The 19,686-nt window shown below is 45.4% G+C and overlaps 1 protein-coding gene across 4 annotated transcripts in view; it reads left to right on the top strand.

The window, feature by feature from the left end:
* The first annotated feature begins 1,033 nt into the window (after nucleotides 1-1,033).
* ARK2N (arkadia (RNF111) N-terminal like PKA signaling regulator 2N) overlaps nucleotides 1,034-19,686 on the top strand; it is a 79,580-nt gene continuing 60,927 nt past the window's right edge. For 2 of the 4 annotated variants that reach the window (XM_059707218.1, XM_059707217.1), the window contains exon 1: nucleotides 1,510-1,783. The gene's annotated coding sequence lies outside the window, so the exon portion shown is untranslated. Of the gene's footprint in view, nucleotides 1,172-1,509; nucleotides 1,784-19,686 lie in introns of those variants that run through there. The other 2 variants (XM_059707219.1, XM_059707220.1) reach the window with 2 other exon arrangements.

The raw sequence follows: 19,686 nt of genomic DNA on the forward strand, positions 1-19,686 counted from the left end.
ACTCACAAGATCTCAAATTCCTGGAGGAGGAAGGTAGCAGGGAAATAAATAAATGAACAAACAAACAAATGAGTGAAATAACCTACATAGACACAATGTGTATCTGGCACCCAGTCTGTTCTCAGTTAATTTCAAGGAGGCAGCTGGTGATAGTGGTGGAGAAAGCAGGGTCTGGAGTTGGGCTGCGTGGGAGTCCAGTCTTGCCACTGATGTGTGACCTTGGGCAGGTCCCTTTGCCACTCTGTGCTGCAGTTTCCAGCTTTGTCACCATGGGCTAGTCATACCACCACACTCATAGGGGTGTGAAGATTAAATGAATGAATCCATTGAAATGCATAGTCCAGTGGCTGGCATATAGTAGGCGTTCAATGAGCATTAGCTATTATTATAAAATTATTTTATCAGCTTATTCCTTTAGTTCGGGATGGAAAACTCCCGGGCATACAGGCAGTCGGAATAAATAAGTGATCTGGGGGGAGCTTGAAGGCTGGGTCTAAAGATGAGACTGACGCTAATGGGAGTATGGGGCCAGCGCCCTGTTTTCATAATCTCCTCCTAGGGAGGGACTGTCACACCAGGTCCCAGCACAGCTCCTGAAAACGTAAATACCTTTAACATTTTTCTCCTCAAACCCCATATTTATTTATCTCTCGAAATCCTGCTTGTAGGGAGCTCAGCCTCTTGGCCATACTTGAACAGTGTGGTTTGTTCTCAGCACCTCTTGTAGCTGCCAGGTGGCCTGTGCCCACTTCATCCTCCCTCCGGGTCCCGAGTCCCTCACGTTTCTTCCATCTCAGGCCGCGACAATTCATATTGTGCGCCCGTGCGCCACCCTCCCCCGGGAGAACTGCAAGTCAGAGTGACTCTGGACTCCGCAGTGGAGTGCCCAGGTGGAATTTGGGGTGTCTGCAGCGCGCCTAGGGGTGGGCGGAGCGGGTTTCCCTGGCGCACCCTGTATCGCCAGCAGGTGGCGGTCTATCTGTGAGGCCTGCAAGGTTCCCGTCCAGAAACTTGAACGGGATGTTGACGGCACTGCGTGAGAAGAGCAGAGCCGAGTATCCCCGCGCCGAGGTGGGCATCCTCGAAAAAGTGGGGAGAGAAAGCTGCTTCCTGTTGGAGTTATTCAAGCTTTCAGACGCCACGAGCTTCGCTCAGGAAGGCTTCAGGAGGGGTGAGTACGGAGCTGCGCACGGAAAAGGTAGCGCTGTCCTTTTCTTAGGGTATGGCCTATAGTTTGTACTGGCTGGCTTTTCGAACCTCCAAGAAAGATTTCTGGAACGGAGCTGCCTAACCAGGTGGAGGAAAATGCGGGGGGGAAATCCCGGGAAGCCGCTGACTGCGCGCCCGGCTCTCTGCAGCGGGAGGAGCGCGCGCTCCTCCCCGCCAGGTGGCGCTGTCTGGCTGGCCTTCGGCTTCCCGCTCCGGCCCCTGGAGATTCCCGCCGGTGCGGCCGCTCTAGCCGACCCCGCGGGCTCTGTGGTTCCGGGCGGAAGTGAGGCGCCGAGCCGAACGGCCTCTGGTGACATTTTCTCCGGGCGGCGCGGACGAGTGCTGGGACTAGGTGGTGGTGGACCCTGCGGAGGCGGCGAGATTCCCTTCGGCCCCGGCTGGGCTCTGACTGCAGCTCTGCGCTCGCCGCCGGGGCCTGTGCTGAGGAGGAGAAGGCGGCAGTGGCCGTCGCGGCCCTAGTCACCGCGGCCCGGAGAGTCCCGGCCGGGTCGGTGCGTGCCCCGACGGGGCGCGCGGAGCGGACGCGGAGGTGCGGCGCCGCCGCGGAGCGCAGGTGAGGCGGGAAGGGGCGCAGGGCAACGGCCTGGCCGGGGTCTCGGGGAGGGGCCGGGTTGAGTCGGAGGGTGGCGGGCCGCGCGGGTGAGGGACCTGCGGCGCCCGCCGGGGTTGTGACGGGCCCGCTGGCGGGCGCCGGGTGTTCGCACCGGGACTTGGCGGCAGCCGCGGCCCGGGTAGGGACAGCCTAGAGGGGTTGCTCGCTCGCTCGCCCGCCGCTGGTGACCCCCTTGTCCTCCGGCTCGGCCGAGGTGGCGGAACGAGCCCCCCTCCCGTTCCCGGGACCGCTTGGGGCCCGGGCGAGGCGCGTTCCCTCCCGGGGGGCTGAGAGGAGGCTGGAGGTGCCGCAGTCCGTGGGCCGCGCGGCGGAGCGACTTTATGGCCCTGGAGTTGCCTTCGTGCAACTTTCCGGCGCCCGGGCGGGCGGGGGAAGCGGCGGCAGCTCTGCCAACTCCGCGGCCCCGCGGCCGGTGCCTGGCGCCGACAGCTGCCCCTGCCCCTGCCCCTGCGAGCCAGGCAGCCGGAGCGCCGCGGCTGCGGGCGCCTCGGAGGCAGGAAAGGCTGCCCCGGGCTCGGCGCCGGCTGCCTCCGGGCGCTTTCTTCCCGGCGGCAGACGCCTCTGGTCCACGGGAGGGATGCGTCAGTCTCCAAAATGGGTGTCCTCGGGTGCGTTTGTCAGCTTTATTTAGAAAACCGGCGAGGATGTGAGGTGGCGAGCCCCAAGTGAAAGATCATCGTCTTCCCTGACTCTTCCCAGGGCGTTCTCTCCTTTTCCCGTAGCACTTCCTACGGTATGTCTCCTGACGCCGACCTCAGTGCACTGTCGGGGCAGCCCCCCCCCGCCCCCCCCCAAAAAGCACCAGCTGCACGTCCCTCGTTCTGCCTGGGAGATCGCCCCCTCCGCCGTCACGGAGTAGATGCTCCCTGGTCGGAGGAGTGAGCGTCTGAACGTGTTCTCCCGGGTGGCGCAGCTGGAGCGGTTTATCCCGGGTTGGATGTGCTTTTGGTTTCTTGCTTGAACTTTTGCTTTCTGAATTCTTCCATCCAGTCGGATGCAGGTCCCACTGATGGTGCTGTGTCAGGGTTGGCCCGCGTAATGACAAATTCTCCTGGCAGTTTTGCTTAGGCTTTTCTTGTGTCGTGTCGCGAGGCACATGCTAACCGTTTGAATGGCTCCCTCTCTTCTCCTGGGATATCTAAGGACGGAGGTTCTTAACTGTCTGGTGTAGTTTTGCTGGCCCTGGCAATCTGGGTTCTTCCAGGCAGAGCGTTGCCTTTGGGGTTAACAGTCATTTTTAGAGGCCTACGATTGATAGTTGTTACCCGAAGCCCCGAGGAGTCACAGCACTAACGTTTTTTTTTGTTTTTGTTTTTATAGGAAGTGTAATATTTTGGCAGAGTGACCTGGCTAATACAATGTCTAGTTGAGTACTTTATGTTCAGTAAATATAAAATTATGAATTAAGTCTGAATTCAGGAAACTAGATGAGATTTACTGTGATAATCTGTATGTTACTTTAAAAAGAGCTTAAGTGAAATTTCTTGCAGTTCCATGAAATGAGAAATAATATTTTTAGACATTTCTAAATTAGAATCCTTTTTGCTACTACTATAATCTTAAAACTTAAAATCGCATCCTTTTCATAATGTAAATATTATAGATGTAAACTTCAAAATAGGTGTATACAAATTAGAAAGGGAGGAACATGGTAATTTTACCTAGAGCATCAGCTAAACATGATTTCTTAATGGGAAAAATATTTTTCCTGACATCTTTTAGTGAAAAAATAGGAGGGACTGGATTTTTGAGCTGGAAACTTTCTCATTGTTAATTAGCATCATATTAAGTTCACAGTGTAGCTCTTAGTATTACTAATTCATATTAATCTTAAATGCATTTATCAAAGAGTGTCACTATACGTTGTGTTAAAGTCTTCATGATTTATCCAAGACTGATATATTAAAGAAAAACTAAGCTTTAGGTGTTGTTGTTTTTTTAATATATTTTATTGATTTTTTTACAGTGAGGAAGGGAAAGAGAGAGTCAGAAACATGGATGAGAGAGAAACATCGATCAGCTGCCTCCTGCACATCTCCTACTGGGGATGTGCCCGCAACCCAGGTACATGCCCTTCACCGGAATCGAACCTGGGACCCTTCAGTCCGCAGGCCGACGCTCTATCCACTGAGCCAAACCGGTTTCGGCAGCTCTAGGTGTTTTTTAAAAAATATATTATTTATTGATCTCAGAGGAAGAGAGAGATAGAAACATCAGTGATGAGAGAGAATCATTGATCGGCTACCTCCTGCATGCCCCCACACTGGGGATGGAGCCCACAACCTGGGCATGTGCCCTGACCAGGAATTGAAACATGACCTCCTGATTCCTAGGTCGATGCTCAACCACTGAGCTACACCAGCAGGCTAAGCTTTTAAGTTTTAATTTAATGCAGTTTTCTTAGAACTGAGTGCACGTATGTCCTTTAAAGGTTTCTTTCTTTTTCTTTTTTTGGTTAATCCTCACCGGAGGATATTTTCCCATTGATTTTTAGGGAGAGTGGAAGAGAGAGGGAAAGACAGAGAGAAATACTGATGTGAGAGAAACACATCAATTGGTTGCCTCCTGCAGGGTCCTGACCAGGGTCTGCTGGGGAGGAGCCTGCAACCTAGGTACTTGCACTTGACCATAATGAAACCTGGGACGTTTGGTCCGCAGGCTGATGCTCTATCCACTGAGCCAAACTGGCTAGGGCAAAGGTTTCTATTTTCATAAGTGACATTGGTAGCTTAAGTCTCCTAACTATATGACTAGCAAATTCTGGGAGCTTGTGTAGTCATTCTTCAAGGAGTCATTTTGCTGGGATCTTCGATTTATATGATTTATCCAAGACTGATGTACTAAAGATAAACTAATCTTTATATATGGGTAATTAAGATGTTTTTGCTTTTTGTCTTCAAAGTTTGGAATTGGTATATGCTGGAGACCTAAACCCTGTGTTTGTAACTTTGGTAAATCACTTTAGAATTTTCTAATTTTTCTGCATGTAACTAGGGAAACGTTTACTGAATTGACAATACTTGAGAAAACCTGTAACAGATGAAAAATGTACAATGGTATGTTTTCTTTTGAACCATGCTGATTTCAGTATTCTCTTATTTAGGAAAGAGTTTGGGGCCAAATAAAGTTTCTTGGGTAGCTGTAATTAAATAGTAAAAATGAAATAGATACATTAATAACCGAGTAGAAAGCCGAAACTATAGAAAGTGAGAAGAACTTTTTTTAAAAAATATATTTTATTGATTTTTTACAGAGAGGTAGAGAGAGACAGAGAGTTAGAAACATCGATCAGCTGCCTCCTGCACATCTCCCACTGGGGATGTGCCCGCAACCCAGGTATATGCCCTTGACCGGAATCGAACCCGGGACCCTTCAGTCCGCAGGCCGACGCTCTATCCACTGAGCCAAACCGGTTTCGGCAGAGAAGAACTTTTGAGAAAATACAGACAACAAAACACTCAGGTGGCACCTCTTTATTCTTACAGTACTAACTTATTGATCGTTTACTGTGTGCCAGTAGTACTCTAGTTGCTAGAGCTGAAGTGATGAATAAGACTGACAGGATCCTGATGGTATAGGAACTTACACATTTAAACCTGAGGTTTGAAGTAGATTTCAGGTGTGCATTCCAGGCTAAAGAACAGCAAAGTCATGAGTATTAATGATCTTGAATGGTTAAGTGTGTCCAAGTGCCTTGAGTTTATAGAAGGATAGGTAGGGTAGAAGGAGGTAGGGCCAGGTTGTGAGAGTAACAGCACCTTAGTCTGCTAATGAGTTATTATTTCTTTGGGGGGTAGGGGTGGAACTCAGGAGGAACATAAAAGATGAGATAGGCATTCTTTTAAAAAAATATATTTTATTGATTTTTTACAGAGTGGAAAAGAGAGGGATAGAGAGAAACATCGATGAGAGAGAAACATCGATCAGTTGCCTCCTGCACAATCTTTACTGGGGATGTGCCGGCAACCAAGGTACATGCCCTTGACCAGAATCAAATCTGGGACCCTTCAGTCCGCAGGCCGATGCTCTATCCCAGGGGTGGGCAAACTTTTGACTCGAGGGCCACAATGGGTTCTTAAACTGGACCGGAGGGCTGGAACAAAAGCATGGATGGAGTGTTTGTGTGAACTAATATAAATTCAAAGTAAACATCATCACATAAAAGGGTACGGTCTTTTATTTCAATAGTTTTATTCATTTCAAACGGGCCGGATCCGGCCTGTGGGCCGTAGTTTGCCCACAGCTGCTCTATCCACTGGGCCAAACTGATTAGGGCTTATATATATACTAGAGGCCCGATGCACAAAATTGATGCAAGAGGCTTGGCCCCCACCACCAAGGTGGCTGCCTCTGCCTCAGCCCCCTCCTGCTGTGGTGGTCACCTCTGCCTCAGCCCCCACTGCTGCGGCTTCGCCTGGAAGGTCGTCCGGAAGGATGTCCAGAAGGACATCAGTCTAATTAGCATATTATGCTTTTATTACTATAGATATGTGTGTGTGTGTGTGTGTGTGTGTGTGTGTGTGTGTGTATTGATTTCAGAGAGGAAGGGAGGAGAGTGAGAGAAACATCAATGATGAGAGAGAATCATTGATTGGCTGCCTCCTGCACATCCCCCACTGGGGATCAAGCATACAACCCGGGCATGTGCCCTTAACCAGAATCTAACCTGGGACCCTTCAGTCTGCAGGCCGATGCTCTATTTACAGAGCCAGACCAGCTAGGGCGAAAGATTTAGCCTTCATTTCAGTGAGTTGACATTTTATGGTTTTATTTTTTTTATTTTGGGTTGATTCTTTCATAGTTATTTTTTAGTTGTCAAATATCTGTTAAATTTAAATTTGACTGTTATCACGGAAGTTTTTATAATCCTTAGCCATTATCTTTAATTTTACCTACTTTCCTCTACTCTTTAAAGACTCATGATTGCATTTAAGGGAAGTACAATAAACAGTGTTTTCAGCTTCTGTGTGGGCAGTTTTTCTCAGTAGAAGTGGGATTGATGTTCATTTAGTCAGTTTTTTCACACTCTGCCTACATGTCCTTGTGGTAAAAGAAGGAGCAGGGTGAAACAAAAAAGTAAGTTATCTTGCTTTCCCTGGCCAGTGTGGCTCAGTTGGTTGGAGTATCATCCCATACACCAAAAAAGGTTGTAGATTCGATTATCAGTCAGGGCACATACCTAGGTTGTGGGTTTGAACTCCAGTTATGGCACTTAGAGGAGGTAACCAGTGTTTCACATCTATGTTTTTCTCCTCCTCCTCCTCCTCCTCCTCCTCCTCCTCCTCGTACAAAGATAAAAGAAATAATTTCTGTCCAGGGAACTCAAATGTAGTGCTCTAGATGATTTTTAAGTTTCTTTCCTGCTCTAAAATGTAGAGAAGAAAAGTAGGAGAAAAAAGTACTATATAATGAAACAGCTATAGTATGGAGTTAATCTTTTCCTTTATAAAATCATTTTAAATAAGGTATTGGAAGATAGCTCTTTTCTTAAATGGGTCTCTAAGCTTGAAATGATTGGAGTCTTTAAAAAAAATTAATTTCTTTTTTATTGTTTAAAGTATTACATATGTCTCCTTTACACCCCCTCCCCCCACCTCCCAGGACAAGCCTCCACCGCCCCAGTGTCCACGTCCTGATTGGAGTCTTGAATGTTCTTTTTGAACTGCCAGTTCATTTACAAAATACTTTTGACTCTGCCTGGAATTCTTGTCAGTGTATTAGTAAATCCGTTCTGATTGTTGTTCAAAGAGGAATGAAATTAAATCTGTTAAAACTTATACAAAAAAACCCCCAAACACTTTTTTTCCCATTTCCATGAAACTGGATGAACTAGGATTGTGTTTAGGTAATATAGAAATTAAAGTTTTCATTAGCATGGTTAGCATTAGGGAAACAAGATATCAAAGCAATCAGTGGAAGTTGTTTTTTTACTGAGTTGTCTGGTTAAAAAACAACAGCACTTTTATGATGTCCAGAGTTAGCGTTTTGTTAGTCTTATAATTAGAGAAAGGTATTGTTGGGGAGAGGGAAGTTGGGTGTGGACTAAAACTCTAGGAAAACAGGACTGTTTTCGTTTCTGTATTAAGAACAAAAACCTCATGTGGTTAAGATTTTAAGTAGTATCCTGTCTGCCTTAGTTTTAACCCAGCATAGGAAAGTATAGTGTATTCTTCAATCAACATTTTATCATCAAAGCTTTCCCATTATTTTTCTGCACTGTAATCCACTAAATAATTTGCCATGAGCCTGAGGGCATGTATAGTGGATAGGTTTTTGGCAACATATATTTTGGGGACCTCAGGTCCCAGCATGTGGTGATCCATCTTTATGTGTACTGTCTTCTGAGAGAGATACAAAGTGGCCTGAACAGCATTCTAGGAGGAAACCTAGAACCTGTGTTTTAAATTATTCTTGATTTACACTATTGGTGCTTTTGAGTTTTTAGAGGTCCTTTCATTAGCCACTGTGCATTTTTTGCATTTGATAACACCCTTGCCTTCTTATTTGATGCTATTTTATACGCAGTCCTGGTACTGGGCCAGATACATGTCAGTAGTAGTAGTATCTGCCACATGAAGTGATTTGAGCAGCCATTATCACTCTTGACCTATTTATAGAGCTTATATCAGTGAAGAAAAGTTGGTTGGCAAGCAAGCAAAACTCTCTTCCCATGGTTGCAATCTCAGAATTTATATTTTAGTTTCGCTTAAGCTAGATCATTGAGCTGCATTAATTTTTAGTGATCCCTTTCTGTACACTAACCTTTTAGCACTCCAGTTTCTTAACTCTTGAAGGAAAAAATACCAAATAACTATTATCACACTGAAAAATAATTGGGGCAGTAATTTCTTAATATGATATTTGGGGTTCAGATTTCTATATTTTATAAATGTGTTTTTACAGTAATTCAAATCACGAGTCAAATAAGGTCTGTGCATTGTTTTATAATCTATAGGTTCCCTTCCGTTTCTTATTCCTGGCAAATAATTTGTTGAATAAACAAGAGTTTTCCCAGTTTGAATTTGCCACTTACATTCCTATGGTGTTATTAAACACATTCCTCTGCCCCCCTGGGTTTCTTGTTAATTGGTATTAGGTTTAGAGGCTTGATCAAATATGGTTTCTATGAGGTATATTCTCTCTCATTTTTTCCTTTGAGGGGAAAAATGCTTTAAAGATGATGCTGAGTACTTGTATCAGGAAGCGCATAATGTTTGGTTCTCTGTGGTGTTAGCAGCTGTTGATGCTTATTGCCTAGCTCCATTAATTTATTACTCATATTTTCTCACTCTAAATGCCTTTTATCATTCCTAGTTCTGAGTTTTTTATATTGTATCTTATTTATAGCCTGTTCAACCTCTTTGAGAGCTAAATGAAGGGAAGAGTTGCTGTGGAGAAAAGAGCCATTTTCTATATTGTAATTCTGTAGTGTTTTTAATTCAGTCCTGATCTTTGGTTCCTGCGCTGTTCCACATTATCCAGGCTACAACTTCTGAGTGAAAAAACTAACCCCAGATCCTGACTCAAAATTGGGAAAATGTCCTTCGAAATGAGAATTTGTTTTGTAATATTGGTGTTTGTTTAAGATAAGGGTACTGTTATCATTAAGTTAGTATTTATAATAAGAATTAAAAAGGGGTTAATTTTTATATTTCAAAAGATTTGGGAACATCACTGTTACAGATGCAATATAATCTTCTAGACCAGTGGTTCTCAACCTTCCTAATGCCGTGACCCTTTAATACAGTTCCTCATGGTGTGGTGACCCCCAATTTCATTGTTACAAATTGAACATAATTAAAGTATAGTGATTAATCACAAAAACAATATGTAATTATATATGTGTTTTTCAATGGTCTTAGGCGACCCCTGTGAAAGGTTATTTGACCCCCCAAAGGAGTTGCAACCCACAGGTTGAAAACTGCTGTTCTAGACCTAAATATCTGGGGAGGTAGGGCTTAATTTTGTTTCTTAGTAAGATACTGCTCTTCTTCGGTTTTGTAGTATCTGTTTTTTGCATCTTTATGCATAAATGCACAATCTTTTTATAATACATATAAATGTAAGGAAACAGTTTTATTAGACTATTAGCAATGTGTCAGTTTTGTCTTATGTTTTTACTAGAGGCCTGGTGCACAAAATTCGTGCACGGCGGGGGGGTGGGTGGGCGGGGTCGGTCCCCTCAGCCCGGCCTGCACCCTCTCCAATCTGGGACCCATTGGTGGATGTCTGGGACCGTGGGACAGGCGGCTTGTCCCTTTCCTGGGCCACAGACACAGGTGCAGCCGCTGGTGCCCGGGACTGTGGGGTGGGCGGCTTGTCCCTGTCCCGGGCCGCAGCCCCAGCCGCTGTTGTCTGGGACTGCATGGCGTGCGGCATGTCCCTCTCCCGGGCAGTAGCCTGGCTGGTCCCCATTCCTCTCTCCCCAGTGTTGAGTGTCTGAGCTGTTACTGGGTGATAGGGTGAGGGTGTGATGACCATTTGCATATTAGCTCTTTATTATTTAGGATGTGGAAAGATAAAAGGAGAGTTATTGTCAGAAATTATGTTGATTCTTTGTAATGGGAAAACATATCTATATATTTAATATGTTTTTATAGATTTCAGAAAGAGGCGGGGGTGGCGGAAAACATCAGTGAGAGACATCAACTTTGATTGGCTGCCTCTTCTACATGCACCCTCCACTGGGGATCAAATGCAAAACCTGGGCATGTGCCCTGATCAGGAATAGAACAGTTGACCTCTTGGTGCATGGGTTGACACTCAACCACTGAACCACACTGGCTGGGCTGGAAAATATATATATATATGATAATAGAGAAACATGGTAATTAACCGTAACTTTGCTACCCTTCCCATTGGCTAATCAGCGAGATATGCAAATTAACTGCCAACCAAGATGGCATCCGGCAGCCAGGCAGTTGAAGCGAACATGAGGCTTGCTTGCTCCAGTGACGGAGGAAGCCAAGGTTCCCCACCTGCCGCAGCCCAGTTCTGAGCTCCAGATACAACAATGTTGCAATTATAGAAGCTAAACAAACCCAGAAACCTGCTTTCAGCCGCCAGCAGGCTCAGAGCTTAGAGCGCCAGTGATGGCAACAGAGTTTCAATTATAGAAGCTAAACAAACCTAGCCAGATACCTGCTTTCAGCCGGCAACAGCCTCAGAGCTGGCAACAACTCTCAGCTCCAGTGACAGGTATAGAAGGTAAATAAATCCCAGAATAAAAAAAAAAGAGGCTGGGAGGTTCAGTTGCCTGCCAGCCTGAAAACGGCCCTCAGCCCCTCACCCAGACTGGCCAGGCACCCCAGTGGGGATCCCCACCCTGAAGGGGGTGTGAACAGCTGCAAACAGCCATCATCCCCTCATCCAGGCTGGCCAGGCACCCAAGCGGGACCCACACCCTGATCTGGGGCACCCTTCAGGGCAAACCAGCCCGCCCCCACCTGTGCACCAGGCCTCTATCCTAAATAGTAAAAGGGTAATATGCAAACTGACCCTAACAGCAGAAAGACTGGGAATGACTGGTCACTATGACCCACACTGACCACCAGGGGGCATATGCTCAATGCAGGAGCTGCCCGCTGGTGGTCAGGGCACTCTCACATGGGAGGAGCTCTGCTCAGCCACAAGCCAGGCTGATGGCTGCCAGTACAGCGGTGGTGGTAGGAGCTTCTCCTGCCTCCTCAGCAGCGCTAAGGATGTCCAACTGCAGTTTAGGCCTACTCCCCGCTGGCAAGTGGACATCCCCCGAGGTCTGCCGAGCTGCCAGAGGGATGTCTGATTGCCATCTTAGGCCCAAACCCCCCGGGGAGTGGGCCTAAGCCAGCAGGTGGTCATCCCCTGAGGGGTCCCAGACTGCGAGAGGGCACAGGCCGGGCTGAGGGACACCCCCCTGCACTCCGAATGCACAAATTTTTGTGTACCGGGCCTCTAGTATATATATTTTTAAAAATATATTTTATTGATCTCCTGCAGAGAGGAAGGGAGAGGGACAGAGAGTTAGAAACATCGACCCGAGAGACGCATTGATCAGCTGCCTCCTGCACACCCCCTACTGGGGATGTGCCTGCAACCAAGGTACATGCCCTTGGCCGGAATCGAACCTGGGACTCCTCAGTCTCCAGGCCGACGCTCTATCCAGTAAGCCAAACTATCTAGGGCTGGAATACATTTTTATATGCAAGTCAGTAGTACTTAGTTTTAAGCAAACAAAAGATTTCATTAGTAGTCTTTTTTTTTTAAATTAAATCTTTATTGTTCAGATTATTACATTTGTTCCTCTTTTTTTCCCCCCATAACTCCCCTCCTCCCAGTTCCCACCCCACCCTCCGCCCTCACTCCCCACCCACTGTCCTCATCCATAGGTGCATGATTTTTGTCCAGTCTCTTCCCGCATCTCCCACACCCCTTTCCCCCCCAAGAATAGTCCATTCCCTTTCTATGTCCCTGATCCTATCTAATAAAAGAGAAAAATGGTAATTGGCGTACGACGATACCCTTTTCATTGGCTAATCAGGGCTATATGCAAATTAACTGCCAACTATGATTGGCAGTTAACTGCCAACTAAGATTCGCAGTTAACTGCCAACAAGATGGCGGTTAATTTGCATATGTAGGCACAATGCAGGGAGGCGAAAGGGAAAGCAGGAAGAAGCCCCCTGACACTGACAGTGATCAGAAACCCAGGGGGGAGCTAAGAGCTGGGGGGCAGGGCAAAGACGGCCCTGGGGCCGCCTTTGCCCTGCCCCCCAGCCATGATCGGAGAATCAGGCGCCTTTGCCACCCTGGCCAGTGATAGCAGGAAGTAGGGGTGGAGCCAGCGATGGGAGCTGGGCACGGTCGAAGCTGGCAGTTCCGGGAGCTAGGGGTCCCTTGCCTGGGCCTAAAGCGGAGCCCACGATCGCGGGGCCACTGCAGCTGCAGGTCCCCGCTGCCCGGGCCGGACGCCTCAGCCCGAGGCTTCCTGCAGGGGCAGGGGCGGAGCCTGCAACCGCGGGGAGCTGGGGGTCCCCTGCCCAGGCCTGACACCTCTGCCGGAGGCCTCAGGCCTGATCCGGTGATTGGTGATCGGAGGGTGATGAGGGTCAACTCCTCTGGCCAAGGCATCAGGCCTGGGTGGGGGGCGGAGCCGGGGATTGGGGGGATATGATGGTCCCCTTGCCCAGGCCTGAAGCCTGGGTCAGAGGCGTCAGGCTTGGGCGGGGGATGGAGCAAGTGATCAGAGGGAGATGGGAGTCCCCTGCCCAGGCATGATTCCTGGGCCAGAGGCCTCAGGCCTGAGCGGGGGCCAGAGCCAGTGATCAGGGGGAGATGGGGGTCCCCTGTCCAAGCCTGACACCTCTGGCGGAGGCGTCAGGCCTGGGCAAGGGGCCGATCAGGCGATCGGAGGGTGATGGGTGTCTACGCCTCTGGTCGAGGCATCAGGCCTGGGCAAGGGGCCGATCCTGCGATTGGAGGGTGATGGGGGTCAATGCCTAAGGGCTCCCATATGTGAGAGGGGGCAGGCTGGGCTGAGGGACACTCCCCCCCCCCCCCACACCCAGTGCACGAATTTCGTGCACCGGGCCCCTAGTTCTATTATAATCACCAGTTCATTCTGTTCATCAGATTATTTATTCACTTGATTCTTAGATTCACTTGTTGATAGATGCATGTTTGTTGTTCATAATTTGTATCATTACCCTTTTCTTCTTCTTCCTCTTCTTAAAGGATACCTTTCAGTATTTCATATAATACTGGTTTGGTGGTGATGAACTCCTTTAGCTTTTCCTTATCTGTGAAGCTCTTTATCTGACCTTCAATTCTGAGTGATAGCTTTGCTGGATAAAGTAATCTTGGTTGTAGGTTCTTGGTACTCATCACTTTGAATATTTCTTGCCACTCCCTTCTGGCCTGCATGGTTTCTGTTGAGAAATCAGCTGACAGTCGTATGGGTATTCCCTTGTAGGTAACTGAGTTTCTTTCTCTTGCTGCTTTTAAGATTCTCTCTTTGTCTTTTGCTCTTGGCATTTTAATTATGATGTGTCTTGGTGTGGTCCTCTTTGGATTCCTTTTGTTTGGGGTTCTCTGCGCTTCCTGGACTTGTAAGTCTATTTCTTTCACCAGGTGGGGGAAGTTTTCTGTCATTATTTCTTCAAATAGGTTTTCAATATCTTGCTCTCTCTCATCTTCTGGCACCCCTATAATTCTGATGTTGGTACGCTTGAAGCTGTCCCAGAGGCTCCTTACACTGTCTTCGTATTTTCGGATTCTTTTTTCATTTTGCTTTTCTGGTTGGGTGTTTTTTGCTTCTTCTCATTTCAAATCTTTGACTTGATTCTTGCGCTCCTCTGGTCTGCTGTTGGGAGTCTGTATAATATTCTTTATTTCAGTCAGTGTATGCTTAATTTCTAGTTGGTTCTTTATCACAACATCAAGGGTCTCATTAGATTTCTTGCAGATCTCATTAAGTTTATCGGCAGTTTCTAGAAGATTATTGAAAGACCTTAAAAGTATGGTTCTGAATTCTATATCCTCCATCGACATTTGTGTCCTGTTTCTTTGTCTCCGCATTTTTTATGCTTTCTTGGTGCACCCCCTAGTGGTCTTTGTGCGCAGTCTTGTTGTAGCTAAGCCTTGATTGTTGTAGGTAATACTGGGGGTGATTTGACCTCCAGGCCAACTGGCTGTGAGAATCAGCTGTGTCTGCAGTGGGAGAACTTCTGTCCTCTAGGGAGGTGCTAATCTAGCCCTTGCCTGAGTCTATCTGGCAAATGGCTCTGTGCAGGGCTTGGGCGGGGCGGGCCGCAGGGGATCAAACAGGGCGGGCGGAGCGAGCAGTTATGGCTGCTCTCAGTCCCGTTCCCAGAGGCTCTGCCTCTCAGAGTCCCAGTAACCACTGCAAACCTCGGAGAGAAAGCTGCCCTCGAGTTCCGACTGATGCCAGACAGTCCTGCTTCTCCCGTTTGAGTCTGGGTCCCTAGAGACTCGCCCAGAACTGGAGCTCAGAGCCTGAGACTCAGTCCCGATTGAAATCCAACCGCACCCTCAGCCGCCAGCCCGCTCCATGCGCACCTCCGCACCTTTGTGTTTTCCGTACTGTGCCTCCTCTGAGTCTCGGTATGCTGTTCTCTTTCCTTCTAGTTGAAGAATTTCCCCTCAGCCAGCCTTCCTGTGGTTCTGGGTGATGTCTGTTCCGTCTTTTAGCTGTATTTTTGAAGTGGTTGTGCGAGGCAGCAATCTCCGGTGTTTACCTATGCCGCCATCTGGGTTCTCCCCTCATTAGTAGTCTTGGTGATTTTTAAAAGTGATTGAGTTCATCAATTCAAATACTTATTAAATATTATGTGTTAGGAACTGTGAGTGAACTAAAGATGATTAACATAATAATCCCTGTTTTAACCTAATCTCCCTCTAAGGAGATTGTAATATAATGGGGCTGAGGGGAGTGAGTGAAAACATTTACATAATTAACTAGAAGGCAAAATTCTAAGGTTAGCTATATTCCTGTAGGCCATCGTTTCTCAACCTGTGGGTCGCCAACCTGGGGGTCGAACGACCCTTTCACCGGGGTCACCTAAGACCATCAGAAAACACATATATAATTACATATTGTTTTTGTAATTAACCACTATGCTTTAGTAATGTTCAGTTTGCAGCAATGAAAATACATCCTGCATATTATATATTTACATTAGGATTCATAACAGTAGCAAAATTACAGTTATGAAGTAGCAACGAAAATAATTTTATGGTGTGGGGTCACCACAACATGAGGAACTGTATTAAAGGGTCGCGGCATTAGGAAGGTTGAGAACCACTGCTGTAGGCAGTTCCATGGCTTTATTTTTTTTAAAAAGTCCCAGCCATTTAAGAAGTAAGTGGGTTTGTTTTGTTGTTTGTTTTCTTTTTGTTAATCCTAACCTGAGGACATATATATTTTTCCCATTGATTTTTAGAGAGAATGGGAGAGAGGAAGAGAAACAGTGAAAGAGAAACATTATGTGAGAGAGACACATCAATTGGTTGCCTCCCTCATGCCCAACAAGCACTGGAGATTGAGCCTGCAATGTGGGTACGTGCCCTTGATGGGAATCAAACTCACGACCCTTCAGTCCTTGAACTGATGCTCTGACCACTGAGCAAAACCAGCTAGTGCAAGAGCTAAGTGTCTTTACAGCAGTTTAAAATATAGTCCAATTGCTTTAATTTTTAGTGCTAGGAATGCATCATTTTTGACTCAGATTCAGCAGTAAACATGCATAGTTGAATATTTAAACTGTAAGTCAGCTAAGGGTTTTGAAGCTAAGCCCATTAAAAAATAACTTTTAAAAATGTGTTTATACTAGACTAGAGCCCCCCCCCCACCCCTTCGTCCACACTGCCCTCCCCTGCCTACCTGATCGTCCACAACCGCCCTCCCCTGCCGCGACCTGCCATGAGGAGCCTGGGACCCCCAGGCCTCACTGTGTGGAGTGGCTCCCAGGCCCCGCCTCGGCGCCGCGCGGCCACCATCTTGTGAGGGCGAGGGCACAGGACCACTTAGGCTTTTATTAGTAGATTGTTGGAGGCTATTTAAACTGCAACTCTATTGTTGAATAACTGCTCCCTCTTCATTTATTTTTTTAATTGAATTTTAGAGAGAGAAAAGAGAGAAACATTGATGTGAGAGCAAAACATCAATTGGTTGTCTCCCACACACCCTCTCCTGAGGATTGAGCCCACAACCAGAGCATGTGCTCTGTCCAGAATTGAAGTGGCAACCTTTCCGTGCACAGGTTGAACACCCATCCAACTGAACCACACTGGCCAGGGCAACTCTTTCTCACTTTATATTGCATAGTTTTTATTTTTATTGATTAACCATTTGGTGTGCCTTGGGCATAATTTAAAATAAACACATGGGAAACTACAGTTTTTTTCCAATATAAAGATAACAAAAAATGGTGGTTGTGTAGTTTGTATAAAATTAATCAAAACAATGGATGTTTTGTTTTTAGTAAAAATTTTCAAAGAAGTTTTGTTTACTTTCTGAAGTGTAAAATGTAGGTATGCCTTAATTTATATAAAATATATATTCTTGTATATTTTTTTGGAAAGCCAAATTTTAAATGACATACTTCAAATACATTAGGAAAATGTGTTTTAAAGGGGTCTATATTAAAACCTTACCTTTTAAATATGTAACCTAATTTAACTTTTACAAGATTCAGAAGTTCAGAACTTTTATTTTGGTTAGAGGAAGCTACTTGTGTAGTGTGATCTAGTCTTAGCTTAAGAAGCAGGTTGGAAATTCAGAAACTGTTCTAAATATACCTGTCTAAATTTTTCTAAATATATCTTGGCTATTGACCTACATGTTCTTTTCTTAGAAATGAGGATTATACTTTTCAGGTTAACTATGAGCCATAATTAATAAAAATAATTAAAGTGTTCCCCAGCCCTAGCCTATTTAGTTCAGTAGATAAAGTGTTGGGGGGGCCTGTGGACTAAAGGGTCCCATGTTCGATTTTGGCCAAGGGCACGTGTCCGGATTGCGGGCTCAATCCCCGCCATTAGGGGGCGCGCGGGAGGCAGCCAATCAATGATTCTCATCGATGTTTCTATCTCTCTAACCCTCTCCCTACCTCTCTGAAATCAATAATAATAATAATAATAATAAAAATGTTCCCCAAACCTAAATAGAATTGTTTAGATAATGTTAGTATGGATAGACCACTTTTAAAATTACAACTTAAAAAAAATCCTACAAATAATGCAATAAAACATTCATTGATTTTAAAATATACATATATTTTTATTGATTTCAGAGAGAGATAGAAACATCAGTGATGAGAATCATTGATTGGCTGCCTCCTGCACACCCCATACTGGGGATTGAGCTCACAACCTGGTCCTGGGTGGGTATATGCCCTGACTGGGAATTGAACCATGACCTCCTGGTTCGCAGGTTGACGCTCAACTACTGAGCCACGCTGGATGGATCAATTTTATCTTTTTTTAATCACTAGTGTCTGAAGCAGTCTTTTAGTGGGTTTTATTTTAAGCTGAAATTGCCTTTTATCTTTTTTTTTCTTTTTTAAAATATATTTTATTGATTTTTTACAGAGAGGAAGGGAGAGAGATAGAGAGTCAGAAACATCGATTAGAGAGAGAGACATTGATCAGCTGCCTCCTGCACACTCCCCACCGGGGATGTGCTCGCAACCAAGGTACATGCCCTTGACCGGAATCGAACCTGGGACCTTTCAGTCCGCAGGCCAACGCTCTATCCACTGAGCCAAACCGGTTTCGGCGCCTTTTATCTTTTTGCTTTTTAAAATATCACTTGAAACTTTTTGAAAACTTTGAGGTCTTGGATAATTAATTCATGGTTGAGTATTTATGCTGCATCTAAAATTGATCAACAGCACCAGTAGTGCCACTTAGAAGCACTAGTGTTCCAATGCTGAGAAGCAAAGGCCACGGTAATGCAAATTGTTCTTATGTTGCCTTTTTCATAAAGTCTACAAGTAGAGCCATTAATGCAGTGGTTTTTCTGTATGCTATGACCCTAGCTCTTATGAAAATATTTATGCAGAAGATAACTGTAGTGTGTGCACAGACACATACAAAGTAGCTTTACATGCCTTTTTAAAAAAGCAAAAATGAGATTTAGTAGGTTCATTTAACTGTGATAAGTTCAATATGCAACTGGCTTCTGGCCTAGTTGGATCTAGGAACTCATTTGATAACTGAGCACTATTTTTCTCCCTTTGTGTACTGGCTTTTTACTGCTTTTTTTTTTAAATTCTCATCTGAGGATATGTCTTTATTGATTTTTGGTCCAGCAAAGTGGTTGAGTGTTGAACCAAGAGGTTACCACTGTTCAATTCCTGGTTAGAACACATGCCTGGGTTGTGGGATCGATCCCCAGTAGGAAGCGTGCAGGATCTATGATCCTCTCTCCTCGATGTTTCTATCCTCCATTTCTCTCTCTAAAATCAATAGAAACTTTTTTTTTAAAGGTCTGTGTCTAGATTAATTTTTTTCAATGTGGCTGTTCAGTTGTCCTAGCACCATTTATTGAGGAGACTTTTTCCATTGAATTACTTTGGCTCTTTTGCCAGAGGTCACTTAACTATGGGTCTATTTCTGGGCTCTCTATATTCAGTTCCATTGATCTATGTATTTGTTCTTTGGCTGGAATTACACTGGCTTGATTACTGTAGCTTTATAAGTCTTGAAGTTGGATAGTGTCAGTCCTCCAACTTTCCATATTTTGTTGACTATCCTGGGTCTTTCGCCTTTCTACATAAATGTAGGACCCATATGTCATTATCTACGAAATTCCTTGCTGGAATTTTGATTGGGAATACATTGAATTTATGGATCAAATTGGGAAGAATTGCCATCTCAGCAATAATGAGTCTTTCAATCCATGAACACAGAATATCTCCCCACTTATTTATATCATCTTGAAGGTTAAGAACAGGAAGAATTGGTTTGTGATAAAGGTCAGAGTAATGATTACTTTTGAGGGGCAGTAATGAATGACCAGAGGTAGCAGGAAGGCTTTAGGATTTTGGAAATATTTTGTATCTGTGTGCTTACTAAATAGATATGTGAATTAAAAAAAAAAATCCATGAAGTTACACACTTCTTTTTTTTTTTTTTTAAAGATGAGTTTAGAGAGAGAGGAGGTGAGAGAAACAGCCATTTATTATTCTACTTATTTATGCATTCATTGGTTGATTTTTGTATGTGCTGTTACTAGGGAGTCAACTTTGGTGTATGGGGATGATGCTCTATCCAACTGAGCTACCAGGATAAGTTGCATACTTATGGTGTGTGTAGACTTTTCTGTGCTAATATTTAAATAA

This window comes from Myotis daubentonii, chromosome 8, assembly GCF_963259705.1.
Source record: "Myotis daubentonii chromosome 8, mMyoDau2.1, whole genome shotgun sequence".
NCBI classification, from domain to species: domain Eukaryota; kingdom Metazoa; phylum Chordata; class Mammalia; order Chiroptera; family Vespertilionidae; genus Myotis; species Myotis daubentonii.